Source organism: Orcinus orca, chromosome 12 (genome assembly GCF_937001465.1).
Source record: "Orcinus orca chromosome 12, mOrcOrc1.1, whole genome shotgun sequence".
NCBI lineage: Eukaryota > Metazoa > Chordata > Mammalia > Artiodactyla > Delphinidae > Orcinus > Orcinus orca.
Window position 1 is genome coordinate 19,997,629 of NC_064570.1, and position 25,717 is coordinate 20,023,345.

Here is a 25,717-nt window from a genome sequence, read left to right on the forward strand (position 1 = left end):
TGTTCTCTGGTAGCCGCGTTCCACGAGGCTGGCATGGTCTCCTTTTTCTCTGGAAAGCCCAGGATTCCCTTCTGTTCACCTCACTAATGACCTGCAGCCCACAACTGTTCTCTCCTGGGCCCCAAGCTTAGAGTTTGTTCTCAATTACACAAAGCAAAAAAGAAGCTATATCCTGGAAACTTGCATGAGAGAAGGCAAAAAAAGAAAAAAAGAAAAAAGAAAAAAAAAGAGCCAAGTATTACCAACTTCCTCCATTCAGACTAGTTTCAAGAAGAAAAAGAAAAAAAAATCCTGGGTAAGGAGCCAGTTTTCAAAAAGCATGACTTATGTAGAGTTCGAACAGCAAGGAGGGCACTCTTGTCTGAAGAAACACCCAAACATGGGACAAGAGACCACCGGCTTGCACTCTCCCAGACACTGGCAGCCTGCGTTGCTATGGTAACCACCAAACTAGTTTCAATCCATTTCCCTAAATCAAGCTATGCCTGAGGGATGCTGTGTCAGTGCAACAGAGCTAAGTTATTTAAAAAGCTGTTCTAGCCACCGGGAGAAAAGTTTAAGCAGCAGGTCTCATGGTCCCCTTTGCAGAGTTTGCGGCAGGGAGGGCGCCTCATCAGCTTTGGCTCGCCGATCTGACAGGAGTGTGGTAATCCACTTCTCTTTCCAGCAGTTGTTTATTATTTTAATCAGCATCCTCCCTTCCACCACCCCTCACACACAGTTTAAAGTGAAGCTCACTCCCACTTCCTGGAGGCCTCCCCGCCCCAAACTGCAGTACAGTATCTCTCAAATTATCTCAATCCTGAATGATCACAGGATCCATATTCCACTTTGGAGCCCACCCAAGAAAATAAAAAGGGCTGGGTCCACAGAACAATACAAATCATCAAACAAAACATGTGTGGTCAATTGTATTATTTCTAAAAAGGTTTTGACAGTAAAGTGGATGGGGAAAATCCTTTTAAAGGAAAGTTGCTTTTTTCTTAATCTCATTGACTGTTTTCATGTGGGGAATATACTTGTTTCCAAAATAAAACTTAATAAGAGAAACTACTCAAAATGTGAGTAATAACCAGTTATTTTTAAATGTGCCCTCCATTTTGATATTAAATTATTACTGGCACCGAGAGAAACACTATCTTCTACAAAGTGTTAAGAGCTTAAATGCTTTCAAAGAAAATGTTGAATCCACTGCTATTATGGACATTTGCACTGCTACTATGGACATCATTCCAAGGCAAAAATGTGATTTTCTTTTTGCATTATAGAGTTATTTAGTATAACAATAAAAGTATGACAGATATGTTCATATGAAACATATTTCTCTAGTTGTGTGCAGAATTTCATCATAAATATGTAATGCTCATAAAAGTGACACTCTCACAAATGGAATGATGTTAATCTTAATATAACTAAGTTTGTTTTTTGCATCAGGGCATAGAGGAAAGGAAAAAATAACCCTGATATTAGAATGTGTATCTCCTAAAAGGCTATTTGAATTACTTAAATATCAAAATTGTTAGCACTCATAAGGAGAAAGAGATTCTATTAACAACAGAAAAAAACAAAATGCTATCAGGTAACAGCATACAATTTAGTTACTATTTTTTGGATTTGCAAACCATTTTTCTTTCCATGTCATTCTCAACTTATCCATATCAGTATTTAAATAGCATGTGTTTTACATATGCGGATCTGTACAAAATTTAACAAGCTTTCATAAATATTTTCATCATTTATTCATAAAAACCAAGATGTCTCCAGAGGCAAGCTGGCTTTATGAGATTTTTACCAGAATGTGTTTCACCTCGAAGTGCCCAATTCAGATTTATAGATAGACACTACTAATTTCAAAAACAAGTTTGGTAAACTGATTGTCCAGAAATTTATAAATAAAATTAATCTGTGCAGTTTGTATCCAGAAAGAAAGCACTGACATCAGCATGATGACGAATCATCAGAAACAGAGAGAAGAAACTATACAGAAATTGACCAGGCCAACCCAGATCTGTGAAGGCTCTGGGGCCACATGCTGAGATCTTTCAGCAGCAACAAATAAACTTTTTACATAAATACAAGACAAAAGGAACCACCAGCACCAATACCACCTCCAGCACCACCATCACAAAAAAATAAATAAAGGAGAGAGAAAAAAAGAACAATCTTTCTCAGCTGGGCAAACTTCCAACTACCACCCAGGGTGCTGGATGACTGTGATCAGAGACATGTGCAAACATGCCACCCCCCATGCACATATCAGAAGAGTGAATTAAATAAAAACTCTCTGTAACAACAGAGAATACCACAGTCTTTCTCTTAAAAACAGTCTTATGTTTAGAGGGTTTTTATACCAAGACAAGAAGGGTATCATTAGAGCCCCGGATATCTTGTATCCTTAGACAAGGCGAATCTATCAGAGAAAAGCAGCAGTGTATTAGGGAATCTTCCCAAAAGACAAGAGCAGGGGAAACTTTATTAGCATGATTGGCACTTCAGTCTTAGAAGAGATCAAGACAGCATAAGGAAAGAGAGGAAAAGCATGTTCTCACATGAATTCTAGAGTGGAGTGTCCAGAAGCCAGAGCCTCTGCCAGCCACTCGCCTCCCTGCAAATGCTCGATACCCATTCTCAGAACTGACATCCTCTGCTTGGGGAGAAAAGGGAATACTTAAATAAAGCTCCCTACTCACAGTTATAAAATATCAAACACTAGGAAGATACAGATGAACCTAGCTATGATGATGCCCTTTTCAGGAGGAAAATACTCAGTGGATACACATGGAACCATTCCAAAGAAAAAATTTTTAAATGCTCACCTAATTTTAATAAGAGGGTAACTATATCCTCACTAAAACACTGGAAAGCAACTAAAAGTGTTATTTTTTAAAATTGAGGTATAACTGACATTAACAATAGACAACTTATTTATGTAAAAGTCCAAAGATATTCCATAAAATTCAAATAGCTAAACATTTAATATATTATTCAAAAGTACTGTGCTCTTTGATAACTGAGTGACACATTAGAAGAAAGACTTGTAAAATGTAAATGTGAATTGTTTTGATAACTGTGAGCACATTTTATTATGTATTTGTGTTTGCTATCTATAAATAGGAATACTTTCTCAGTTTAAACTCTGTATACAAAATAACCTCTTGGTAATATTCCTTACATCTCCATAGCCCTTTCTTTTTCTTAAACCAAGTACCTCTTCGATAAATTATCTCCTGTAATCCTGTAATCATTAAAACAAAAAATACAGGCCCCCAATGAAAGCAGTGCATCACTAGAGAGACTTAGTAAATTGGATGATGAAATTTGAAGTAGTTGACATTTTGCCAGTCTAAACTAGTGTGCAAATAAATTGTGCACTAAACCTTCGAGAAGTGGAATAAACATAATATAATACTATCAATCTGTTTGTAGCAGATCAACAAACACTGACTATCCTAAGATTCTCCAGTTAAATAAGCCATGCCTCAAACATAGACAACACAGTTCCATGAGAAAGAGGTTACCGAACCAGAGAGAAGCACAGGAAAACTCAATAAAGGAATCAGTAAAATCTAAACCTAAATTACTTAATAAAAACCACATTCCACTGCCAAAATGAAGAGACCTAAATGTACATACGGCTTTGGCAAAAACTTTCAAAGGCTAGGCTAATTTAAAATCTTTTTACACTTAAAAGCTATATTTCATTTAATTTGTTAAAAGATGACTTACTATTTAGCAATTTCATCAAGGCAAGAAGACATTCTTTAGGGTTCAGTCAAATATAAGCAAAAAGAGAAGTCTAAATGCTTTGCTGGAAAACAATTTATGCCTTACCCATATAGTGGATCCTAAAGTACCCCTCTCACTAAACATAAACTTCACATTTATAAACACTGTAACGACAAAGTATGTTTTCTATGCAAAACCTAACAGGTTTCTCTTTATATTGGTCAAGATAAAGAACAAAAAGAAAAGAAAAGAAAGGCTTCTTGGGAGCCTCTAAAACAAAGCATATGGAGGTCAATAGGTGACTACAAATAAATCAGTACATCATGGCTTTATTCAAAATGAAGAGCTTCAGGCATGGGTAGAAAAGTTTACTTATTATAAACCCATTCAGACTTAAGGAAAGATCCAGATTATAATGGCTTTGAAAGGAATATACACAATTATCTTTTTCATAACTTTCCTAACTTGGGGTTTATTTTCAAACCAACATAGACTCTACACCCCAATCATGATCTGAGATTTCAATTCATTGTCTACTGCCACTGTGGTTCTATTAAGGGGAGACTACATTACAGTTTTCTAGTTAACATCAGCCAGCAACCAAGTCTGTCAGCTGGTAGCTATTTAAAGTAATATACAGCCCTAAAGGGCAGAAGGTTCCATCTAAAATGGAGGCCTGAGCCCCCTGATGAAAGGCGGAACTCTCCTTTTATCCCAGGAAGTTCAGGCAATATGCTTTGTACCCAAGGAGTTATTTTTAATGTTCATCTCTTCAATAATGTCATCTCTTCTGATAATTATGCAGGTAGTAATTGGGAAATAAAAATTATAACTCATAAGAAAAAGATTCTATAAGTATTTCCATAACCTACAGCCAGAAGACTCTACTAGACATTTTTAAAGGCACAAAGAGCTTTTTTTTCTTAAGGGGAGTGGATGGGTGCAGTGGGGATTGAGGAAGAAAAATGCCAGCTGATCTGCTTCTGAATTAGCCAAGCAGGTGCAGGGGTCAGCCTTGAGCAACCTTCTAAATATTTAATGATTCAGACAGCACTTTATTAGGTGACTAAAAATAATGCCAATATATGTTAATGTTTCAAAACCATATCCTTCCTAAAAATATGCAGCATCAGACAAGACTGAAACCATCTCATACAGCCGAACCTCACAATTCCAGATGTGTACTGACAGCACAAGCCTGTGGGATACGCAACCAAATTGCACAGGGCTTTGGAGAACGCCCTTAAAGATTTTCTAAGGGTTTTCCACTTTCCTCAGCTCCCCAGATTGAGAAAATTAAAGCCAAAATTGAAATACAAATTTTATTAATAACAACGAATGTGTCAAGATAAATCAAAATTGAAGGTGCTGTTTTCACTCCTAAGTAACACATTGGTACTCTTCCCAGGAGGGAGTGTTTCTACAATCTGAATATGTATTTAAAAAACTGGACATTCAGTGAACCCCGAAGAAGTTCAGACTTACTCAGTGAGGTCAGCTATGCTTATGTGTATAATAAAAGAAGCAGGGCTTTTGTGATGCTTGCAGGCCAATCCACTCAGAGCTGAGTTACTGCTTCAACTCTGATCCATGTTCCTGCCATCTTCCCTCTTAGCATCCCATTTGGAATTCTCTGCAAAATCACACCCCAAACCTACTTCGACTCCTTAACCATGATTCACCCTCACTAGTCTCAACAATAACCAGTCAATAACACTTATCCCATGAACCATTTATACTTACAAATATGGCTCCTCTCAAAGTCATAGAGTATAATCATCCTTTGTTCCCCCCCGAGAATCTTTAATTTTATTTACTTTCTGTACCTTTATCTCCATTCCCTCATATATTTACACTAAGCAACAGAGTTCTCCATTATGTCTTTGTTTCTGTCCCAAAAAGTTTCAGAAAAGTACTCTATAGACAGTGAACCCAGACAATGCATTATGCAGCTCATAATAAAATCTGTAGGCTGACTAGAGAATGAGGAATTCCTGTTTGATAGCATTAACTTAAGCCATTACATTTCCTGGAGATTATTAACAGCAGCAGAGTTGACTTTTAAAAATCCGCCTAACTTGGGGCTGGGGATCATTTAGCAATATTCATCAAACAGTAAAATGCATATAAACTTTGAGTCAGAAATTCTATCTCTAGGAATTTAATTTGCAAGCATGCGTACACACATATGTACAAGGATGCTCAGTAAGTCATATCTGACGTAGCAAAGAGTTGAAAACAATCTAAATGTCCATCAGTAGGTAACCATGTAAATAAATTATGATGGAGTCCCACAAAGGAATGCTGTACAGCTATGGGAAAGAGGGTGATGGTAGTTATGTGCTGATAAGAAGTAATCTCTAATATATGTGTGTGTGTGTGTGTGTGTGTGTGTGTGTGTATCTGTGTATACATATATATATATATTGAGATTGATGTAGTTATGTAAAGGTACAATATATGACATACAGACAATATTTCTGGACTGAGATAAGGAAATAGCAATGACGGTTACCTCTGAGAGAAGGACTGGAAATACCAGTGCCTAGAATGGGACACGTTCTTTTGTCTTTTCTACTGTGTGAACATTTTACCATGGGCACATGGTACGTTTTCCACACAAAAATAAGTCAAGAAATAGATGGAAAATTCCCAAGGAAAACACATTTATCTTTCTAGGTAGATAGCTATTAAAAAATGGCGGCCTCATTAGATCGGAAAGCAAACGCCACCGGAGACAATCATTTTTGCCTCTGAAAGCTTCAGAAGCTTTGAGGTGCCAGATGGTCTGACATCCTAGCAAATCAGCCCTCAATAGAAGCAAGCCTTCAGCAGCAGTGGGCTGGTCAATGGTAAACTTTTCTCAAAGAGACAGAGACAAAGCCTTTTTGTTCTCATAAGTTACTCTATAACTAGTAACTCCAGCTTATTTAAGTAATAACTTTGTGTCTAAATAAGCATTATACAATTCAAGCTATTCTCTTCCTAAGGAAACCAGTACTCCTATTGTCATCTAATACTGTGATATTCTAATGGTACAAAAAATTGGGGAAGGCTTATAAAACCCATTGATATACACCCAAAAAAGATCTAGCCTGATTTGTTCAAGGCAATTGAAGTATGGCTTCATCTTTCAAACTGGGCTAAGTGATCCTACCTAGTAGGTTGGCAGAGAGATTTGAGCATCAGGGTTCACTAATGGTTAAGAGATGCTGCAACTACAAACAGCAATTTCTTTCATGGATCTAAGTCACAGTAGTGAGAGAGAAAAGACCGTGGACCCTGCCCTGCTTATTGTGTCTGGAGAAGGCAACCTTGATGTTCTAACAAAATACTGCAGGAAATGGACCAGTACAGGTGAAGCAACATTGGGATACCAAGCTCTGGCAACTTCTTGTTTAAGGCTATATCAAATAGTTGAAGGAGGTTTATAAGCTCTAGCTCCATATTAAATACTGTCAAACCAAGGGTTTAGAGCACAATTTAAACCCAAAATTTGATCTGGCAGGTGTTTTAACTTTAAAATAAAACTACGAGACGATTGTAGTAATAGAGCCTTTGAGAGCACAACACCGAATCAAGTATTTATGCTTATAAAAGGAGTCCTGGCATCAAAATTATAACGCTGGGAGGCTAAACTAATACCCAAGTGATGTTGCTACTGCACGATGCCTTTATAATTAACAAGAAAGCCAAATAATAAGATTGATCTCATTTTTTAAAAACATACTGCCACTTTTACCAAAAGTTCTTGATACTATCGTATCAGCCCTTCTATCTTTATTTAATGGCTCTCCAAATCCCAACCCCAAAATATCTAAACTGTAATGTAGCCCTGTTCAATAGAACTTTCTGCAATGGTGGAAACATTCTCTATCTTTGATGTCCAAAAGAGTAGTATGGCTATCGAATACTTGAAATGTGGCTAGTGTGACTGAGGAACTACATTTTGATTTTGTTTAATTTTAGTTAATTTTGATTTGACTGTAAATAGTCACATGTGGCTAGTGGCCTTGCTATACATTCCAGGTGTTATTTCCTCACAATATTCTCAAGGATGTGCTTTTCTAACTTTCTCTAATACATACTTGCCTTTTTCTCTGTTGATAGGATTCTTTTCTCTTAAATAATAGCCTCCTTTTTTTCTATCTGTCCAAATTTTATTCAGCCATCAAGTTCCAATTCAATTTCCACCCTCTACTCAAAGGCCTGTACTATAGTTTTAACTCAATAACTTCCTTTCCACATTGGCTATCTCCATTATGCTGCACTATTATCCTGTATTTTACTTACACATAACTTGTTTTGTTTAGAGGTTATTTTGTGAATTTGTTTTACCTTTCCTTTCACCTCATTAGGGAGTAAGCTCTTTGAGAGAAGGAGAAAAAGTTAATTTGTGCCTCAAGTGACCTGTAGGCTGCTTAACATACCGCCATTGTTCAATAAATAGTTTTTAATTGACAAGAGTAAAACAATTAGAATCTACTAAAATGATACACCCTTAATGTGATTTTATAATTGAAGAGAAAGTCATGATCTTGGTAGACTCTTATACAATTACAAAGTTACTAAAGGAGTTCATCTAATTCAACTTTCAAGTAAAAAATTCTAGGGGTTGCTTTAATCCCTCTTTCCATTTTCAGAAAGGATCCGAAGTTACTCCAAAATTCTGTACTTATCTGACTCATAAATTTCCCCAAAGAAAGAGAGGTGCTAGTCCTTCTGTAAACCACTCAAGTTTAACTTCAAGATAGAAAAAGTTAATTTGACTTTATTTCTTAAGTCATACTTTAAATTTTAAAAGAAAGTGCTGCCCTCTTGTGAAATGAGGTAGAAGATTTATCATTTTACTGACAGTTGAGTAAATACTGCAACGGGATAAAAAGTTAAATTTTAACATTAAAACAAAATAGAGCTTATCTCTAAATTGTATGTATTTGCCCCTCTGAAGTCTCTCCCTCCTGGTCTTGGTGAATTTTCCAAACAAATGAGGAATGGATCATCATAGTGAACTACTTACACTTGTACTATAACTGCAAAATAATGAATGAATGAATGACTAGTATAGTTTCACAATAATTAGAATAAAAGACTGTAGTTTTTTAATTTGTACTACTGAGGGGAGAATGGGAAGAAAAGCCAGTGAATGGTACATGAGTCAATGACAACATGGCAAGTCTAAAGTCAACTCACTGTATGACACTGGGCAACAGTTGTCTTCAAGTCCACTTATTTCCATATAAGGTGAATATTCTAATAATAACCCAACTGCATAGATTTGTGTTGAGATTAAGTGAAACAGCAGAGGTAAAATAAAGTCTGACAACTGCAATATATTTTGTCCTTTATTCAGGCAACTATCATGTGGTACTAGGTACAAGGTACCAGGTACAGGTAATAGGTACCATTAAAAAAAAAAATCCATGAAAGTATTACTTTGAAGGAGCTCACATTCAGAGCTATCCATGAAAATACATGGAAAATCCTTCCACAATTTCACGAAAAACAAATGTGAGCAGATTCACAATTCACAGAAATGACTGCTATAAATCCTATGGGCTTTAAGGATCCAATTAAATAGATCAATTTACTAAAAACTTCCTTGAGTGACAAAAATAGATTATTTCAATCTAAGGGTACTAAGAACTAGAATAGGAAGAAAAAAAAAACAAATTTAGTGTTATTTAATAGTCTCCTCTCTTTCCACAGAGTATGCTTCTTAGAGTGAGATTTCACTTCCCATCCCACCCACTCCTCTGGGAGTGAGATGAAAGGATGAGAGGTTAGCTGCACAAAGAGTAAAATAGTATATAGCAGGAGTAGACGAAACCATCTTGACTATTTTTCCAACATTAGCAATTCACCAGTTTTCACTTACCCCTCACACTGGGACACACATGTAAATAGCTTCCATTTACGCATGAATATTAGGAACAGGTGTGCCCATAAAAGAACATGTTTAAAACTTGGAACGTTCTTTGATTTGCTTCTCAGCACTCCAAGGGAGTTGTCTATTTAACGTAATCTTCAGGAAATTCTTTTGTAATGTAGAAGATCTTCTGTCAAATTAAAAGCCACCCCCTGATATATTTGTTTTAGCAGTTTGAATTTTTATGCATGAGTTTTTTCTTTTAACTTGGTAAAACAACTGACTTCTTGACTCGTATTATGATAGAGAATGAAGGAGTGTCTGGATAACGAGGTGAAAAAGTGCCTTAAGGAAGAGTATGGATCTTATATTTAGTAATGTAATACATTTTTGGCACAGATTCCTTTAAAAACTCCCTTTAAAAAAACCTATAAAAATGCAGGAATGACGATCATGCTGTTCTATTATTCTAATTAGTTGCCTCTCTGTTCAAATACCAGAGAGCCACAGAGGAACCTAGAAACATTTTGGTGAGCTGAGAAAAAAGATCTCCAGTTAAATGTTAAGAAGAGAACATTAACATGCACATGATTTATAACATTTTAAATTAAATAATGCTTTGATTTTACTGGACTTAGGCCAAAAAAAAAATGTTGACTCATCATACACTTCAGGGAATGCTTCTAACAAATAAATGATGGTTAAGAAGGTGGGAAAATATATGCCTCAGTAACTTTTCAAGCTGAATAAATTACATTTCACTAATTTTCTTAATCTTGTAGAGGGGGTAGAAATTTGACAAAGTGAACTGTTAAGTATGTACGGTAAAACAGAAGTGGACCTACGTCTTGTTACCATTTATTTAATCAGGTAAAACAGAATCTGTTCAATGAGCCATATTAAAGATCAACAAGAAAAGGTTTTCAAGTTCAAAGAATAAGAGAAATGTGCCCCCCTAGCGTGTGCTAAATAATGTTTTCAATAAAGGTGTGTTGATTCAATGTGATGGACCAATGAACACCAGTTTGACATACATTTTTTTAAAGAGGTGCTTTCTCCCTCCTCCCCTCTCTAGCAGTCAACCTATGGGCATCTCCCACTTGCTGCCAGTCAGGACCATGCTCCCAGCAGCTCAGAACACTGACCAACACAGCTTTCTACATGTCTCCCTCCCCTCCATTTTTTTTTCCCTTAATCCCCAACATCCCCTCTATTCAGCATGAATTTGTTAATTACCAATTTTAAGGCTGCTTTCTCTGGTTCATTTTATTTTCTTCAGATTCATAGTTATTTGCTCTAACCCTTAATATTTTGTCTCCTGTTATTAATCAAAGAGCGAGGGTCAACCTACCTTGTTGACTTGTATTAACTACCTTGTTAATACCGCCAAGCACCATCTACCACGTGGATCATATTTGCGTCATGTATATAAATCCTCGTGTTTTCTCTATTTTCAAATTGAACTAGGTGCAAGGTCTAAGTTGGAATACAAAAGTTGTCTTTGGAGCCATTAAATTTAAACACATCTTCAAACCAAATGCTTTATAATTAAACAGTATCTAAGTTCTATAACTACTTATTTAAGTTAAACTACAATTCTATTGCACTAGATGAACAAAATTATGCATAATAATTAGGACAAACAAAATGATTCTTTATAGTGTCCTCAAGAAAAAAAATTACATGAGAATAAGAATTCAGTTTAATCACTGGTATGGATATATTTCCAAGACTTCAGAGAATCTATGCCAACTAGATTTGAATTCATTATCACTATTTACTAGAAATGAGATAAAACTGTTTTGTCTGATAAACTAAGAGTTATGAAACGCTAGTTATTTTTTTAAAAAACACTATGGAAAAATATAACTAAAAAACTGCTAGGGAAAAAATAAATTAGGCCTCTAAAAGTAAATGTATGATCAAATATATAATTAAACATATACCTAGCTATCATAATTTTCTTTATTTTAAAGCTCTTAGAATTATTATTAGGATATTAACAGTTTATAAAACTAAATCATATCACATGTGTTATGAATTTTCTTCTTTTAATTCTTAATCACTCAGATGAGCGGTCATTATACCCTGAACACTCTGGTATTTTATACCAAAAGCCTAATTCAGTTTAGAACATTATTGTACCTATGTATGAAACTCTGTATTTTGGATCTCTGGATCGAAAATGACATAAACATCAGCCATTGGAACTAGTCAGAGAGACTTTTTCAATACTAATTTTAGAGTTCATTTAAAACAGCATAAGAGGATGATAGAGATAATACGTATATTGGGACCCGCAAAATGGAGGCCACTCCAGTGGCCCTAGCCAGGTCACAAATCTGAACCTAAGTCAGCCTGCCCTTATGGGAAACACCTCATGTAAAGGAAACAGCATACACCAATCACCATCAGCCACAGCTAGCTTACCTTACTCTAGAAAACGGGACCTTTTAGCCTTATAAGAAAATCCCGACCTCCTAGCTAACGATGCCCTTGTTTCCACACTGCCTCTTCTAAATGCAATACAACTCACTTTTGCCACAAATCCCTGAGGAAGAGCGCCCCATTGCTTGTGAGGCACTGTACTCCCCTAATCCATGGACTGCTTCCCTTGAATAAAGGACATCAAACTTACTAAATGGTGTTATTTTTGTCACTTGACAAGGATGAAGATTAGGAATTTTTTCTTAATAAACGCTGAGTTTTGTACATGGTTCTATAGGGTTTTGCTTTTCCTACATGGGACTGATTTACTTCAGCAATTATGGAGCCGTGCATTTATTCACATATATCCCTCTTATGCAAATGTAAAAATAAATTACAGTCATATGTGACACCATATTAAAGAGAAAAGTTTCCTACTGATTTTTCTCTTTTCAGGAAGATGATGAAAATAATTAACTAAACCACAAACACGGCAAGCCATAGATACTAGAAACTCAACGGGACATGCAAAACGTAATTTTGAAAAGTGTACACATGCATGTATGTATAAGTATACAGCAGTACAATTTCTGATCCAGTCTCAGGACAGCTTCAGCAAAATTAACATAAATCTTTAATAAAACCCAGTTATTTATACAATAAATGGAAACTTGTATGTTTCCAAGAAAACTATCCAATTCAACCTACTTGTCACTGGACAAAGTTAAACTCATTTTCTTCCTGTTTTTCCTGCATGCAATACTTTAACTTGAACCTAGACCTTGGGTAGTTCCCTTAAAACACATTATTTTCCAGTTCTTTCTGATAAATCAAAATTTAAACTTCCACTTTTGAAGTCCCCTCCCCATTTCTTCCATGAAACTCTCTAATTCTAAAATGGTGACAACTCATTTTACTTTCTAGACCTCATCATTCTCTGAGAGAAACAAGAGTCTTTGATGACACAGTACCTTTAACTTCTGCCTTATACTTTACCTCCATGCGTCAACAAATTTTCGAGGACAATGTGCTATGATCTTCATTAAAGCTGTATGATTATGTTGGATGGAAGAGCTACTGAAAAAGAGTGCTTTGGGTTCTGACAGACTCCATGGGGAAATCAAAAGTTAGTCTATGTAAATTGAGGAGCAAAAATTATCAAATTAGGCTCAGAGTCAAAATTTTCTTGATTACAGAACATCTATTTAAGAAGCACATCCCATAATACATCACACAGTTGTCAATGTAATTTATGCAGGGAAGTCAGTATCATAAAATCATACCAATATTTATTCCCCTAATTCTAAAGGTGACTACCCTTTATACTCAGAATAAACAACTGCCCTATTAGAAAAAGATCTCCTTCTTTATGGGTTGGGGATATTGTATCAGTGTCTTTAAATTTTTCTAAAAACAAAGAAATAATTTCCAGTTAAAAGATAAGAAAATGGGAAGTTCTGGAGTTCCTTGAGAGGGTGGAAGAAATGGGTAGATTTGTGACATTTTATCTCTAAACTGACCTTCTGTCACTACTTCATAAAACAGTTGGGATTGAGCCATAAGCACTGCAACTTGTCTGAGAGGGAGGAAAGCAAACACAGAACACAGACATTTAAAACCATTCCTCCCAAATACCTCAAAATATATTTTACCTCCTGGGATTAGGGTTAAAAAAACAAAAGATCGCATGAAAAAAAGAAATTGATTATGGCGAAAATGATATCAGATTAGCAGGAAGTTAAAGAGAAATGACTAGAAGGAAGCTCTAAACATGACTAGGCCAACTAAGAAAAAAAAAGAACTGAAGCTTTATACAATATTTAAACCTCTGTGAACCCACACTACAAATTAAATCCACACCTGTGAAATTTCCTGTCTCCTAATACAGGGTATTTGTACAAGTAGTATAAATGTAAAGGAAAATTAGCTGTAATTAAAAAAGAAGTTCAAACCATGCTTTTGCAGGTTTTTAACTAAGTCAAAATTGGCTAACCCACACACAGACACTCATTAAGAAAATATCATCTTTTCAAAAAGGGACATACACTCTATGCCTTGTTTGAGATCTCATTAACTTGGAATAAGTTCCAGTCAAAGGCAAACAGGTTTTACATACCGTACTAGATTTTAATTACAGCTAAGTACAGTTGCTAATTTTGTATTCATGTAAACACCTGCATTGCCTGTGTCAAGATTCCTGAGCAATAAGATTTCCGTGAACCTAAAAGCATAAAATGGACCAATCACAAATTAATTACCTTATTCATGGAAATATTATTCAGATCTTGAGTATTTTTTCCTTATGAACTGAGTTCTGCTTAACTGAATTTACTGAAGGCAAGACAAACTCAAACTCTAAAATTAGTATTTTGTTATATCACTTAGTATAATATCCAGAAGCTAGGACTACCTTAGGACCAAAGAATAATTTCAATAATGCGTTATTATCATTGGTGAGAATGTGTTAGGATCACTAAGATACTAACATTTAAGGATGTAATTTTTATTAATTCACCCTCCTCTGTTCCAGAAAAAAAATTCTCTTGTTTTACTTTACTTACTTATTAGTCTGAAATAGAAAGTCTTTGTCCAAGAACTTTTGGTCTTTAAATAAAAAAGGGGAAAAAAAACTGGCAATACAAACTACTTCAACTGCATTAAATGAAAATAACTCCAGTACATTTTGGATTGCAAAAACAACAAAGATCACAGTTGAGAAGCAGCTCTTTTAAAAACATTTTGATCTATAATATAAATATTGGGACCATGTTGGCAGACTTTCATACAAACCCTAATAATAACAGTTGTTAAAACAAGTATTCATATAGCAATTTTCATGAGACCAGAGCTTTGAACAAATAAATATAAACTGTGCTCATGATTATATGTCTCCCTGCCTCAAATCTGGATGTTGCAAGATGCTCTTTAAGGAATATAAAAATAAAGTAAGTCATTCTTTTTCTGGCAATTTCTCAGGAAATCGTAAGCTAATAATCTTAGTTGAGAATAAATATATAAATTTCATTTATGATACCTGTTCAGAAAATAGGTGTAAAAGAAAGTTTAGACTTTGTCTATTAAGTAGTCTATTCTTGCAAATACGTTCAAGCTTAACAGTAAACCATAAAGTTTCTGAGGTTCTTTAGTGATATAGCAAAGGATGTTTGCAGTGGACTTCAGAGGGCTCTCTCATCTACGTTTATATAATGATTCAGTTAATGCAATGATTTACCATAATTATATTATTAGTAGTGTGATCGTTATAATAATCAGTATTATGATTCCACCTAAAATAAACTTGATAAGTATTTCCCAATTTCTAAACGAACCTCTGACACAATGAAGAACTGCCTCTCAATGTGTCAGATTCCAAAATTTCTTCTTTACATTAAAGAGGGGAAAAAAAGGTGCCTCGTGATATGTCTTACCTTCCCCTTCTGCTGATATCACAGAACAGACTCACATTTTCAAAAGATGATCCTTCCTCTATTTGAATGTAATGATCATGACTCTTTTAGTTTTCTCTTCTTTTTTTTTAACCTAAAATAGTTTCTTTGCTAAACCGCTTTTCCTAAACTCCTTTTTAATGTTAGATTTTATAGCTTTATCTTAATGTTGCCCACATAATTTCTGGCTCATGCTGGAGTCTTTCCTGGAAATAGCCCCTCTTTCTCATTCCCCTGATAATGCCTCATGCCACTTTGGCCAGGTTAATGCCAACACATTTTTCTTTCTACAGATGGTAACTTCTAGAAAGTATGCTTTGACATCTCAAGACTTGGTTAAGTGCCCCCTCCCTCTACCTAGCAACTCCCATAGCGGCTTCCTGCAGACAGTCCTAATACAACACCTGCCACCATACCTTGCCTGTTTATATGGCTTTGTGATTCAAGAAATACTGGCAGTAAAAGCAATAAGACAAGAAAAAAAAAAGTAAGAAGCAATAGGACTTGGTATTGGATTGCCTGCATGTGGCAAATGATGGAGAGGAAGTCTTCAAGAAGGATGCCTAAATTTCTGTCTTGGGTAACCGGGCAAGATGAAGCAAACAAAGGAATACAGTAAGAGACATGCATCTGGGTTTTTAAAGGGTCTGTGAAATTACCAACTGAAATATCTAGTAAGCAGTTAGACATAAGAATTTAGAGCTAAAGAAAGACAAATGCTGGAGATAAAGATTTGGGAGTCATCAGCAAACAGACAGTTATAAAGGCCAGGGAAGAGTGCATCAAGTGAAAATGAAGTAAGTTTGAGGACAGAACTCTGAAAAATTAGCTCAATACTGAACAAAGGAAAGAAAGCCAACAAAGATTAAAGAGAAGAGACAGCCAAATACAGTAATAAAATTAAGAATATGTGATATGGGGGCTTCCCTGGTGGCACAGGGGTTGAGAGTCCGCCTGCCGATGCAGGGGACACGGGTTCGTGCCCCGGTCTGGGAGGATCCCACATGCCGCGGAGCAGCTGAGCCCGTGAGCCACGGCCGCTGGGCCTGCACTCTGCAACGGGAGAGGCCACAGCAGTGAGAGGCCCGTGTACCGCAAAAAAAAAAAAAAAAAAAAGAATATGTGATACGCCAAGAGATGAGAACACTTGGAGACTACTGTCAGTATAAAATGGTACAGAAAGACAAAATTAGGTAAGACCTGGGAAGATGTAAGCAAAAAAGTCATTGATGATCCTGGCAACGGCAACACTGTGCTTGAAGTGAAAGCTAGATTGCATTATATTGAGGGCAAATGGAAATGAAGATGTCAAAACAATGTGAGTCAAAACTGTTTTAAGATGTCTGACTGTGAAAGAAATGATGAATGAATGAATGTTACAGAACAGCTTACCCTGACGATTCATTAAACACTGAAAAACAAGGTTGGCTGAACTAACCACTAACAGATGCAAGAATGTATGAAGAGTAATAAGTCTAGTCCTAGTTCTTTTAATTAAATAACTGGAATCCTAGCACTAAAGTCACTTGATAGTGATTGTCCAGTGCATCTTGCTGCCCTCTAGAAAAGGATCACAACCAACAGCCACAGTTTAATACATGGACATTCAATCAGACAAGAAAAAGACAATAAACAACATACACACAACTTCCAAAAATAATTTTTAATACTATTGTTAATCCGAAGCATGAATTAGTAACTCTGATTAATTGAAAATCAATTATAATCTAATTTTCCAAACATATATCCTAGGCCTAACTTCCTTGCTAAGAAAATGGATACTGTGTTACTAAGAATTCTACATACAAATGCAAACAAGGATAGACCTATGTGAAATGACTTCTCTCATTGCTAAGCAAAAATTCTAGTGATTTACCACCTGTGAATCCATGCTCAAGGGCAGCATCTAGGGTCCAGAGATAAGTAGTCCCAAAGGGTATAAAATCAATATTTACCACATTCAAAATATAACACTGCAGACTCAGAGAACAGCAAAAGTCCATGATATATATTTTCTATTTAAATATGTTGCCAAAGAATAAAAACAGTGTAACTATATCAACAAGGATGATAACAGATGCACAAGAGCTTATCTTAAGCTTTCATCTGAAGGATGAAATGGTCACTACATTTAAAAAAAATTACCCTGCATTTCAAATTTGTTTAAAATGTTTCAACTAGAAAATCATTAGTGTTTTTAAAATAGTGCTCTCATTTGATGAAAAGCTTTCCTGAGTTTGTGAACGACATTAACCATGTGGAGTACTTCAGCACCAACATCTGTATTAAAAAAGCAATTTCCTGAATGTTTTCTTGATGCTTAGAGCTTCCAAAGTCCTAAAATTATACAGAGTGGCATCTAACAATAACTGGTGCATAAGGTCAAATAGATCTCTTTTATTAATAATAATTTTCCAAATCTCCTAATTTACTAAAGTTGTTTAAATGGCTCATGTAAAGAAGACATAATAACTCTCCCCCCTCAAAAAAAGATTTTAAAAAGAGAGAAGACAAATTAAACCAGAAAACTGGGGCTATAGTAGGCAACTGTACTTGAACAGAGGGCTCCTGGCAATTGTAAGTGAGTCCAGAGCTCCCTGACTGCCAAGGCAAACATAAGAGCAGAGATCAGTTATATCACTCCCCAATATGAATTATAGATGGGGGGGGGGGAAGCAAGATGTTGAAACACATGTAATGTATAGAATAACACCATTTCTTTTTCAGAAAAAACATGTATGTGAATATAAGTGCGTGTATGTATATTAACATTTTCTAGAAGGCCACGTACAAAACTGGTTGTTCTGGTTTTGTAGTACTTGGGAGATAAAACATCACAGTGTGGGAGATATTTATAATTTATATGCTACTATATTCATGTTTTTCTTAAAAGAAATGCATTATTTTATAATTTCAAAATCTAATATAAATAAGTGCAAAATAATAAAGAAGATAGTGGATATCAGTATAATCTAAGGACCAAATGACTGCGTTAGATTCTAAACATGAGAATATGATAAAAATAAAGAAGCATGATTTCAACCACATGATTACAAAACAATTACCATTAAAAAACTCAATGTTATTCTATTACAGTGTGGAATCAAATTTAAAGATAGCTCAAAGCAGAAATCCAATCATGTTATTTCACAAGACCAGTGAGAGATGGAGTGAAAGGGAGCATGAGAGAGGAAGAGAGAGAATGAATAAATAGAAAAAAAAAGCAAGGAAGAGTTATTCTCAGAATGACTCACAAGAAAAAAATAAAAATTCAGATACATAAAATTCTATACTGTAGAGGGCTTCCCTGGTGGCGCAGTGGTTGAGAGTCCACCTGCCAATGCAGGGGACACGGGTTCGTGCCCCGGTCCGGGAAGATCCCACATGCCACGGAGCGGCTGGGCCCATGAGCCATGGCCGCTGAGCCTGCATGTCCGGAGCCTGTGCTCCACAACGGAAGAGGCCACGACAGTGAGAGGCCCACATACCGCAAAAAAAAAAAAAAAAAAATTCGATACTGTAAACAACTATAATCCCAAGTTATGGTCCTGGAGTAAACTATAAAGATGACTATGAAAATGTCTGGAAAAACTGAGAAAAGAATATTTCTGTTGCTCTAGTCTATCTTTATTGTCCTCATCATTAAAGGAAAACTTTGCTGGAGAATCCAGTTAAAAATGACTAATCTCATTACAAGCATAATGAAGTCACAAATCAAATCATGAAAATTTCCATTTCAATGCAAGGGAACTATTGATTAACAACTTGCAACGTATTATATCTTAGAATTTTCTATTTTAAAAATACCATCATACATATATTATAATTTTTAAGATACTTAAAATTCATACATGTAAATTATAAGCAAGAACCCCTATATGGTGCCAAAAGTCATCACATTCTTATAACAAAGTAACAAAATAATTGTCTAAGAGATCACAAGCCAAAGAAATTGAGAATAAGCTTAAATAGTTTAAAAATTTGGATAGAAAAGAAGGGCTGGCTACTGTCAATTCAGAAAACACGATTGTACTAAAAGGAAAATATAAAAAGCTTTTTAATGGCAACCACGAATAACTGGAGGTTTTATGTTGTTGATAAAACATTTCACACTAGCTTATAATGGCCCCAAATACATATAAAAAATTAAAAATGTATTAAGCAGACTAGCAATTCTACTCATACATGGAATGCTCAAAATAAATTAAAACATATGTTCACACAAAAAAAATAGTGCAGGAATGTTCACAGCAGCATTGTCCATAATAACCAAAAAGAGGAAATAATGCAAATACCCATCAACTGATTAATGAATGAATAAGATGTGGTATATGCATACATTGGAATATTATTTTGCAATAAAAAGGAAAATACCGATAATAGCTACACCATGGACAATTCTTGAAAATATGATGCTTAGTGAAAAAAGCCAGTTGTAAAGTTTCACAAATTGTATGATTCCATTTGTATGAAATATGCAGAATGGCAAATCTATAGAAATGGAAAGTAGATTTGAGATTGCCAGGGGCTGGTGAAATGTGGAGATTAGAAAATACTGGCAAGGGGGTATGGGATTTCCTTTTGGAGTGATAAAAATGGTTTAAAATAGACTGTGGTGATGGGTGTGCAACTTCATGAATAAACTAAATACCACTGAATTGCATAATTTAAAAGGGTTAAGTTACATTGTATGAGAATTACATCTCAATAAAGGTGTTAAAAATTTTTTTTAAAAACCTCCCCCATTGTATTCATTGATCTCAACTGTATAAACCCTATTTCTGAGACAACCCTGCCAGAGGCAGAAAGAATCTAAACCATCCCTGCCATGCATCTGTGCAGAATTACTGTAAAGCCTTCTAGTTGTCGCCCACGTGGTAGCTCTAACCAAGGATGACCAGCAGACTCCTTCAACGGACACTCAGAAATTGAAAGCACCTGTTATCAGGCTCCCAACGTATAACAGGACTTCTATGCCCAAATTCCTCAAACTTCCTGGTGCCCTAGCTGTCAGGATTTTTCTAAACCCTAGTTCTCATGGCCTATTTACCCTACTTAAGAGCTCTAAATTCCAGAGTTCTTGATCACTGGAAAGACAGCACATCCACAAATCCCATGCCTGGATCTGTCCTCCTTGTGCTTCACTCACCAGCTTGCACACTGGGCTACTGGAGCATGATCCTATCTGGATGTGGCTGACAGTGAGAATTCCCTTGTGCAGCCTTGATCTGACTGCCAGGTTGTACAGCTGGACATCTATGGCTAACAGAATACCTATCACTGCTCATCAAACCCCAGAACCTTACACCTCCTAAGCAGGTACTATACAGACAATATGTGAGATTACAAGGAAGTCAAGGAATGATGAAACATTTTCTGAAAAAGTGCAAAATAAGATTTTTTTCACTTATTTTCAGTTTCCTGGGGTTGAATAAAACCATTTGGAAAGAATGTATCATACTGAAGGGAAGAAAAAGAGTGGAAATTATCCTAACAGATCACTAAAAATATCGTCTATTTCTCAAACGGAACTCAATAGAATATTTGTGTAGTACAGCACATTAAATGGTATGGCTCTTCCTTTTGATAATTATTCCGGTGACTATCTGAAAGAAATTGTGTGTTCACTGAGATAATGTCCTCACTACAAAACAATGGATAATTCAATACCACACTTCTGAGGAAAAAATATTTTTGTTTTCAAAATGGAGAACCAGGAGATTGTATTTCAAGTTTCTTTACTCCTTAAGAAATACATTATCTGACTGAATAGGTGGAAGAATTATAAATATACACTCCCAATTCATTCTGTCAAATGCCTTTTTTTTTTTACATCTTTATTGGAGTAAAATTGCTTTACAAGGTTGTGTTACTTTCTGCTGTATAAAAAAGTGAATCAGCTATACGTATACATATATCCCCATATTCCCTCCCTCTTGCATATCCCTCCCTCCCTCCCTATCCCACCCCTCCAGGCAGTCACAAAGCACCGAGCTGATCTCCCTGTGCTACGCGGCTGCTTCCCACTAGCTATCTATTTTATATTTGGTAGTATATATATGTCCATGCCACTCTCTCACTTTGTCCCAACTTACCCTTCCCCCTCCCCATGTGCTCAAGTCCATTCTCTATGTCTGCGTCTTTATTCCTGTCCTGCCCCTAGGTTCTTCAGAACCATTTTTTTTAACATTCCATATATATGTATTAGCATATGGTATTTGTTTTTCCCTTTCTGACATACTTCACTCTGTATGACAGACTCTGGGTCCATCCAACTCAATACAAATAACTCAATTTCGTTTCTTTTTATGGCTGAGTAATATTGCATTGTATATATGTGCCACATCTTCTTTATTCATTCATCTGTCGATGGACACTTAGGTTGCTTCCATATACTGGCTATTGTAAATAGTGCTGCAATGAACATTGTGGTACATGACTCGTCTTGAATTATGGTTTTCTCCAGGTATATGCCCAACAGTGGGATTGCTATTTCGTATGGTAGTTCTATTTTTAGTTTTTTAAGGAACCTCCATACTGTTCTCCATAATGGCTGTATCAATTTACATTCCCACCAACAGTGCAAGAGGGTTCCCTTTTCTCCACACCCTCTCCAGCACTTATTGTATATAGACATTTAATGATGGCCATTCTGAACAGTGTGAGGTGATAGCTCATTGTAGTTTTGATTTGCATTTCTCTAATGATCAGTGATCTTGAGTTTCCTTCCATGTGGTTGTTGGTAATCTGTATATATTCTTTGGAGAAACGTGAATTTAGGTCTTCTGCCCATGTTTGGATTGGGTTGTTTGGTTTTTTGATATTGAGCTGCATGAGCTGTTTGTATATTTTGCAGATTAATCTTCTGTCAGTTGCTTTGTTTGCAAATATCTTTTCCCATTTCAGAGGGTTGTCTTTTCATCTTGTTTATGGTTTCCTTTGCTATGCAAAAGCTTTTAAGTTTCATTAGGTCTCATTTGTTTGTTTTTGTTTTTATTTCCATTTCTCTAGGAGGTGGGTCGAAAAGGATCTTACTATGATTTATGTCATGGAGTGTTCTGCCTATGTTTTCCTCTAAGAGTTTTCTAGTGTCCGGTCTTATATTTAGGTCTTTAATGCATTTTGAGTTTATTTTTGTGTATGGTGTTAGGGAGTGTTCTAATTTAATTCTTTTACATGTAGCTGTCCAGTTTTCCCAGCACAACTTATTGAAGAGGCTGTCTTTTCTCCATTGTACATTCTTGCCTCCTTTATAGAAGATAAGGTGACTATATGTGCATGGGTTTATCTCTGGGTTTTCTATCCTGTTCCATTGATCTATATTTATGTTTTTGTGCTAGGACTATAGTCTCTTGATTACTGTAGCTTTGCAGTATAGTCTGAAGTCAGGGAGCCTGATTCCTCCAGCTCTGTTTTTCTTTCTCAAGATTGCTTTGGCTATATGGGGTCTTTTGTGTTTCTTTACAAATTGTAAAATTTTTTGTTTTAGTCTGTGAAAAATGCTATTGGTAGTTTGACAGAGATTGCACTGAATCTGTAGATTGCTTTGGGTAGTAGAGTCATTTTCACAATGTTGATTCTTCCAATCCAAGAATATGGTATATCTCTCCAACTGTTTGTATCATCTTTAATTTCTTTCAGCAGTGTCTTATAGTTTTTTGCATACAGATCTTTTGTCTCCTTAGGTAGGCTTATTCCTAGGTATTTTATTCTTTTTGTTGCAATGGTAAGTGCAAGTGTTTCCTTAATTTCTCTTTCAGATTTTTCATCATTAGTGAATAGAAATGCAAGAGATTCCTTTGCATTAATTTTGTACCCTGCTACTTTACCAAATTCACTGATTAGCTCTAGAAGTTTTCTGGTAGCATCTTTAGGATTCTCTATGTAGAGTATCATGTCATCTGCAAACAGTGACAGTTTTACTTCTTCTTTTCCAAGTTGGATTCCTTTTATTTCTTTTTCTTCTCTTATTGCTGTGGCTAAAACTTCCAAAAATATGTTGAATAATAGTGGTGAGAGGGGGAAACCTTGTCTTTTTCCTGATCTTAGTGGAAATGGTTTCAGTTTTTCACTATTGAGAATGATGTTGGCTGTGGGTTTGTCATATATGGCCTTTATTATGTTGAGGTAAGTTTCCGCTATGCCTACTTTCTGGAGGGTTTTTATCATAAATGGGTGTTGAATTCTGTTAAAAGCTTTTTCTGAATGCATTGAGATGATCATATGGTCTTTCTCCTTCAATTTGTTAATACGGTTTATCACATTGATTGATTTGCGTATATTGAAGAACGCTTGCATTCCTGGGATAAACCCCACTTGATCATGGTGTGTGATGCTTTTAATGTGCTCTTGGAGTCTGTTTGCTAGTATTTTGTTGAGGATTTTTGCATCTATGTTCATCAGTAATATTGGCTGGTTGCTTTCTTTTTTTGTGACATCTTTGTCTGGTTTTGGTATCACGGTGATGGTGGCCTCGTAGAATGAGCTTGGGAGTGTTCTTCCCTCTGTTATATTTTGGAAGAATTTGAGGATAGGTGTTAGCTCTTCTCTAAATGTTTGATAGAATTCGCCTGTGAAGCCATCTGGTACTGGGCTTCTGTTTTTTGGAAGATTTTTAATCAGAGTTTCAATTTCAGCGCTTGTGATTGGTCTGTTTATATTTTCTGTTTCTTCCTGGTTCAGTCTCAGAAGGTTGTGCTTTTCTAAGAATTCGTCCATTTCTTCCAGGTTGTCCATTTTATTGGCATAGAGTTGCTTGTAGTAATATCTCATGATCCTTTGTATTTCTGCAGTGTCAGTTGTTACTTTTCCTTTTACATTTCTAATTCTACTGATTTGAGTCTTTTCCCTTTTTTTCTTGATGAGTCTGGCTAATGGTTTATCTATTTTGTTTATCTTCTCAAAGAACCAGCTTTTAGTTTTATTGATCTTTGCTATTGTGTCCTTCATTTCTTTTTCATTTACTTCTGATCTGATTTTTATGATTTCTTTCCTTCTGCTAACTTTGTGTTTTTTTTGTTCTTCTTTCTCTAATTGCTTTAGGTGCAAGGTTAGGTTGTTTATTTGAGATTTTTCTTGTTTCTTGACGTAGGATTGTATTGCTATAAACTTCCCTCTTAGAACTGTTTTTGCTGCATCCCACAGGTTTTGGGTTGTCAGGTTTTCATTGTCATTTGTTTCTAGGTATTTTTTGATTTCCTCTTTGAGTTCTTAAGTGATCTCTTGGTTATTTAGTAGTGTATTGTTTATCCTACCTGTGCTTGGATTTTTTTACAGTTTTTTTCCCTGTAATTGATATCTAGTCTCGTAACACTGTGGTCAGAAAAGATACTTGATACGATTTCAGTTTTCTTAAATTTACCAAGGCTTGATTTGTGACCCAAGATATGATCTATCCTGGAGAATGTTCCATGAGCGCTTGAGAAGAAAGTGTATTCTGTTGTCTTTGGATGGAATGTCCTATAAACTAATCTATCTTGTTTAATGTGTCATTTAAAGCTTGTGTTTCCTTATTTATTTTCATTTTGGATGATCTGCCCATTGGTTTTCACCAAATCGCCTACTATGATTGTATTACTGTCAATTTTCCCTTTTATGGCCGTTAGCATTTGCCTTATGTATTGAGGTGCTCCTATGTTGGGTGCATAAATATTTACAATTGTTATATCTTCTTCTTGGATCGATCCCTTGATCATTATGTAGTGTCCTTCTGTGCCTCTTGTAATAGTCTTATTTTAAAGTCTGTTTTGTCTGATATAAGAATTGCTACTCCAGGGCTTCCCTGGTGTCGCAGTGGTTGAGAGTCCGCCTGCCAATGCAGGGGACATGGGTTCGTGCCCCAGTCCTGGAAGATCCCACATGCCGCGGAGCGGTGGGCCCGTGAGCCATGGCCGCTGAGCCTGTGTGTCCAGAGCCTGTGCTCCACAACAGGAGAGGCCACAACAGTGAGAGCCCCGTGTACTGCAAAAAAAAAAAAAAAAAAAAAAGAATTGCTACTCCAGCTTTCTTTGATTTCCATTTGCATGGAATATCTTTTTCCATCCCCTTGCTTTCAGTCTGTATGTGTCCCTAGGTCTGAAGTGGGTCTCCTGTATACAGCATTTTTATTGGTCTTGTTTTTGTATCCATTTAGCGAGCCTGTGTCTTTTGGTTGGAGCACTTAATCCATTTACATTTAAGGTAATTATTCATATGTACGTTCCTATTACCATTTTATTAATTGTTTTGGGTTTGTTAATGTAGGTCTTTT

The 25,717-nt window shown here is 35.8% G+C and overlaps 1 protein-coding gene across 9 annotated transcripts in view; it reads right to left on the minus strand.

Moving 5' to 3' along the window:
• The window catches only part of UTRN (utrophin), a 1,623,662-nt gene that overhangs the window by 1,291,231 nt on the left and 306,714 nt on the right, over nucleotides 1-25,717 (minus strand). The gene's annotated exons all lie outside the window — the stretch shown is intronic.